We start from the raw sequence: 6,432 nt of genomic DNA, 5'->3' as shown, positions 1-6,432 counted from the left end.
CGGTTTTTAGTAATAATGTCATAATGATATTTATGTTTACTTAAGAGAACTATCAATAAAATAATCAATCACTGTTGCTTTTAAATTTTAAAGTGAAAATAATCAATGATAATATAATGACTTTCTTAATTTTTGTAATTTTAGATCTGTATCTCATTTTAAAACAATTGTTCTTTGGGAGGACGCGAGTATTGTGATTCTTTGGCAATCACTAAACACTATTGCGTCAAAATTGACAGAGGAGCTGTCAAAGAATAATCATTGTTTTTGCTTTTGCTTATAATAAATCTGGAATCTAGTCACAAAAACAAATATGCCAACTATAGGTTCAAATAAAAATACTATTTTATTGATAGGTCTTATTATTTAATTTTTTGTAACATAAAGTATTATAATAATGACAGTTTTAGAAATGACCGCAAATCTTAGTTTATATTGTTAATTTATATCTATCCCATTTATATTTAATAACATATTCAGTATAAATATTTTATGTAGATCCATTTTTTATTTATTAAAGATTTTGATATAAGATTGAGCATTTTTGTTTCCTTAAACTGTCGTACATTTTCGTTGGATCTGGGAATTTTAAGTTTTTAGTTTCTCAATTTTTGCGTCTAGTTTACAAATAATGTTCTATTTGATAAAATCCGTATTTATCATAACAAACAAATTTTAATTAAAAATGGGTAATTTCGTACCTACATAATTCACTAATATCATCTGTAGGTATCATAAATATAAAGAATCTCCATCTGTTAATTATACAGAGTAAACATAGAAAATGTCGAAACACCAAGGCGTAACTGCTAGGAGAAACGATTTTTGAAAAAATCTAGAAAATAAAGGATGACACTCCCTTTTAACGAAATGCAGGTATACCTTAGTTTTAGGTCAAAAGTTTTCCTTCTTACAGACAGACTTGACAACCTCTCTTGTTCTCTTGTGTATGCCTATAGGTTTGATGTTTGGTGCATTTCAGGCTGATTTAAAAATTCCGACCGCAGCGCTCGATACGGCAGAAACCAGAAGTTTTCGGCTCCGTATTTCATGTCGTCCCGGTTGCATTTAAGCAAAATGTACCATTATATAGTCCATAATGTGATTTTCTCTGCTTTCATTGGTTGAGACTAAATGCTGGTGCGTTTTGCCAAGCGTAACTAAAACGTGGTACGTTCTGCCATATTCTTTCCAGCATCATGCAAATGTTTTAAGGACAATGCAGATTACTCTAACATGTTATAAACGCCATTATTAAAATCTTTGATTTTTAGGAATGACCACAGAATTATCCTATTTAATACTTGATCGTCTTTTTAGGACCAGCGTGAAATGTTAAGAAAACGCCTATTTTATAAAAAAAAATTAGTTTGACACTTCTGAAAAATTGTTTGTTTGATTTCCGTGTGTCGTGGCGTCTCTGTAACACAGACAGGTATATGTGGGAAGGCAATATACATAATTTAAAATTATTTTGAAATGTACAAGGTGTGTCAGAACTAAGATCCATACCAAAGTTATATTTTTTCTTATGGAACACCAGGTATTTTATTTCATTTTTGGATTTTTGAACATAAAATAAGGCATTTATTATAAGGGTTTAATATGTTTAAATGCTTTGGTTTTTGAGATATTTAAAGATATTTAAATATGCATGCTATGATAAAAAAGTTTGTCAACACCTTGTACATTACTTTTCAGAATTAATTTTTGTGTTGACTTTCAAGCCAGAGAAATAAACCTTACTGAAAAATTTGATTGCTTCCTTAAATGTATACAGGGGTATCAAAAATTGCGTCATACATAGAAATAACGAAGTTTTTATGTAAAATAAATGTTTAAAATAGACCAGCAATTTTTGATACCCCTGTATACATTTAAGAAAGCAATACATTGTTTTAGTAAAGTTAATTTCTCTGGCTAGCGATTCTGTAAACATATTTCCTGACTCATCAATCGTATACAAATTGCATAGGCTAGACAGGAAATTTCTTGCTACGGAGCTTACAGAATCCCACTGCTGGCTTCAAAGTCACCACAAGAATAAACTCTGAAAAGTAATGTACAGGGTGTTGACAAACTTTTTTATTAGAGCATGCATATTTAAATGTCTTTAAATATCTCAAAAACCAAAGCATCTAAACATATTAAACCCTTATAATAAATGCCTTATTTTATACCCAAGAATCCAAAAATGAAATAAAATACCGGGTGTTCCATAAGAAAAAATATAACTTTGGTATGGATATTCGTTCTAACACACCCTATACATTTCAAAATAATTTTAAATTACCTATGCACATTGTTTCTCTACATATACCCATAAAAATTTTTGTTTCTTCATCTTTTCGTTTAATCAACCGAGGTAAATGAGGTGCGCCACCCTGTATAATAATGGTCGATCTTCTTTGGAAACTGCGTGATTTTTGTCCCAAAGCCACATCCATACAGCCTGTCCAATACGGAAAGAACAAAGTAAAAGTTCGCCGTACAATCCAGGCAACTGAATTTTGTCGCGAAAATTCTGAAATCCATGTGTCTACAATCATCTGCTGTTTTTAGTGCAGCTTGGTGCAGCATAAATAATGCTACCTTAAACCAGAACTTCTTTTACACTGTATCGAAATCGATCCGGTAAAATATACGTCAAACCTTCAGATGTCATAGTAGATATCAATTAAAAATGCTAAAGTTTATTCAAACACACAAAAACAACGTCTGTCTAATGAAAACTACTTGAGAGAAGTAACGGCGGCGTGTTTTGGCATGGTTTTGGCGAAATTGTCATATCAATCCGTCAATTTTTTTTTATTTTTCTCAGGGCAATTGAAAAGGTTAATGCCATTCGATCTCAGGCATAATACACCACGTTTTAGTAAAGTTTAGCAACATGTACCTGCGTTTGGAATGCCTCACGCTTAACGTTGGCAAAACGCACCAGCGTTTAGTCTCGACCAATGAGAGCAGGGAAAATCACATTATGGACTAAATAATGGTACATTTTGCTTAAATGCGTCCCGGTTAAAGTTCATCTTGATTGCATTAAAATAATATTGAAATTGTGGCTTTGTCATAATATTTAAGTATTTTAGTTTTTTGCTAGTGCAGTTATTGAAACACTCAGTTACGAGATTTGTGTGAAGTAACGCTGATTCGGGTAGTAAAAAATAATGAAAAAGAATTTGAACTAGGCGTCGTGTTGTGGTTGTGACAATTTCAAACGTTAATAACATTCCCGAAAAAAATGTTAACCTGTTAACGCGTAAAGGAGGGCGTAATTAGTAATTAGGTTGTTGTTGGGTGCAATAACATTCAATGACTCAACTTTCCTGTATATTCAACTCTCCCGAAACAACATTTTATGCCTTCACAGCTTCTCACACCGATCAAAAGCAAAAAGAGTTTCAAACAGTCGACGAAACAAGTGAATAAACAAAGTGCCCGTTATATAATCAAAAAATAAAATATAAGCATACCTATACCGGGTGCGCCTCAAAAATGGCTCACCCCTATACCTTTTTTTATTTTTCAGATAAAACAACGAGATTTGGTATGTTCGTATATGACATAAATTAGGATTGATTGATATATCCAATTGTTTCGGGTCACTTCCGGTTTCACCGGAAATTACTACAACTTTTGACTTTAAATGGCACCCTCGGTATTTTTTTACTTTATTCGATAGAAAATGACACTCTGAATAGAATGACATATCATATGTCAACTGTTGATATTTTCGCATATGGTTTATTTGAAATTGTAACCTACGGTTCATAACGACAATTTGTCTCAAAATACCAAGTGTGTGGTATCAAATTATTCGTAAAAAAATGCTTTTTCCAAATACGCTAATGAGCCACCCTCGTTCCATTTGAAAAAATTGAAATATGATTAAAAATACGATTTGGGCATCTTTTAACCGGCCAGGACAAGACACTAAAAACATTAGACGATCAAATCTATTTTTCCAAGGTTCCTTGATTAAATATTAGTGTTTTTAACACAACCATGGCACTCTAGATTGAAATTTAAAATACAATTTGTTTTTGAACGGATATGTCAAAAGTTGACATATGATATGTCATTCGATTCAGAGTGTCAGAGTGTCATTTTCTATCAAATAAAGTAAAAAAATACCGAGAGTGCTATTTAAAAATCAAAAGTTGTAGTCATTTCCGGTGAAACAGGATGAAGTGACCGAAAACAATTAAATACGTCAATCAATCCTAATTTATGTCATATCCTAACATACCAAATCTCGTTTATTTATCTGAAAAAATAAAAAAGTTATAGGGGTTTACACTTTTTAAGACGCACCCGGTATAACATACTTAATAAAAGTTCATGAATTTTATAAAATCTACCAGAAAAAATGATAACATATAGGGTGTGCCATTTAAAAAATTAAAAAAATGAAATTTTTTAATTTTAAGTAGTCGAAATTCATAAATATATTTTGAACACCCTCTAGCATCTAACTAAAATATCTTTACATATATCTTTTTCTTCACCTCTATCGTTGCCTCTGTAAAACTCTCGTACCAAATTTTAGTAGTCCAACATGACAAACAATGGCATCACTGATCACTGACAATTTTTTACCACTCTGAAATCTAACATTTGTTTAAATAAATGCAAATATTGCAAAAACTATTAATTTTAGGTATATAATATTATATATAAAAATTATAAAATTTTACGCTGACCCTAAAAATAAAATAAAAAGTAGGGTATTGCATTTAAAAAAAACATGTATTTTATACCCGCCACACTTTTTTGAAGCACCCTGTATACTTTATGATAATTTTTATAACTTTTCTATTTAACATTTTCTTGTAAACCTCGAAACAAATGAGATAATGATAATAGACATTACTCTATCGTTGACTCACCCTGTATATGTATACATATAAATAAGAAATAGAAAATTATAATAAGATTAGTTCATCCCAATAATGAAAAAAACAAAGCCAGAAAAATAAAAATTATCTTCATTATTATTTTCCTTCGTCATCTAAAATACTAAATACGGGCCTGTCTGGCGGCATCCTTTTACTCCTTTGAAATACCTGCCGACTTTGCGGTGTCTCTTTTTGATTATATTTCATCCCTACTTTTTAACGATTTTTTTCGAAAAATAATTCATTTGAAGATCAGAGTTTCTTTTGTCAAGTTGGTGATTTGTGTAGTTTAGAATTATTTATTTAAATTAATAATCCAAGTTGCTAAAAGTCATAAAATAGTGTTGAAATGCCGCTAACTGCCGAAGATACGTTCTTAGAATCGGAAGATTCTTTTTTGAAAAATGACGAGTTTTTATGTAATATGCTCTCTTTTCTGGATTTGTCCGAAATGCCATTGTATTGTGATTTCTGCGATGTGGGTTACAATTCTAATTCTAGAAATATGAATCGATTAGGATCAGGTAAGTTTTATACCTATTATAGTTTAGTTTTGAATAAAATTCAGTTTATTTTTCACACTACTTTCTGAAAGGAATAAAAATATATTAAATTTATACAGTTCAGAAAATTTTGTCAAGATGAGGTAGGTATCGTCTCTCCAACAAAAAATTATAGGTAGTCTTATAAAAAATAAAATCTTAAATTTTGGTTGAAGACTAGGGTTGCCAGGCGTCCGGGATTTCCGGGAAAATCCCGGATTTAGGTAAGTTGCCCCTGATCCTGAAAATGCTTTATATCCCGGAGAGCGTCAAATGTTTAAAATGTTAAGTTCACAAAGTAAAAGAATAGACACTATGCGTTTATGTCAAATTATTTACCTTCAGTTATGTTATTTTGTTAGTTCTATTTATACAGGGTGAGTCTTAAATAAGTGCAAATATTTTCAGGGCTGATAGATCTCGATAAAATAAATTACATATTAGGTATCTCTTTACCGTTTCTCAAATAAGTCCAAAATAATGGAATTATTTTACTTTGAAAATTTCCAAAAAAATATTTTTTGCTTAAATTTTGAGAACTATCTTTTCTGGGTTTTCTTTGTTGTTAATTTTTATCTACTACCTATGTTGTCATATTATCAAGAAATTATATTTTTTAACTAAAAAAAATTCCGAAATTTTTTTCAAAATACTATTGTAAATTTTTCAATTTTTTTTTTGCTAAAAACCTTATAGTCGTGTTTGTAGCGTCGAAATAATCATTGTGGCCCCCTAAAATATTTACACTTATTTAAGACTCACTCTGTATTATACCGGGTGAGTCTCAAATAAAGTGTGGCTCACCCCTATAACTTTTTTATTTTTTCAGATAAAAAAAACGATATTTGGTAAGTTAGTATACAGGTTGTTAACTGGACAGTTACTTATAGGGGAACAGAATGGCAACACTGCCTATAGAGAACGCATGCACTTTGGGTTTTCTGCCGACAAGCGTTGCGGCGTCTATCGACGGGCGGACCGAGGTTGCT

Source organism: Sitophilus oryzae, unplaced genomic scaffold, assembly GCF_002938485.1.
Source record: "Sitophilus oryzae breed Bouriz unplaced genomic scaffold, Soryzae_2.0 scaffold_1614_pilon_pilon, whole genome shotgun sequence".
Taxonomy (NCBI): domain Eukaryota; kingdom Metazoa; phylum Arthropoda; class Insecta; order Coleoptera; family Curculionidae; genus Sitophilus; species Sitophilus oryzae.
Note: the sequence above shows the minus strand (reverse complement) of the source record.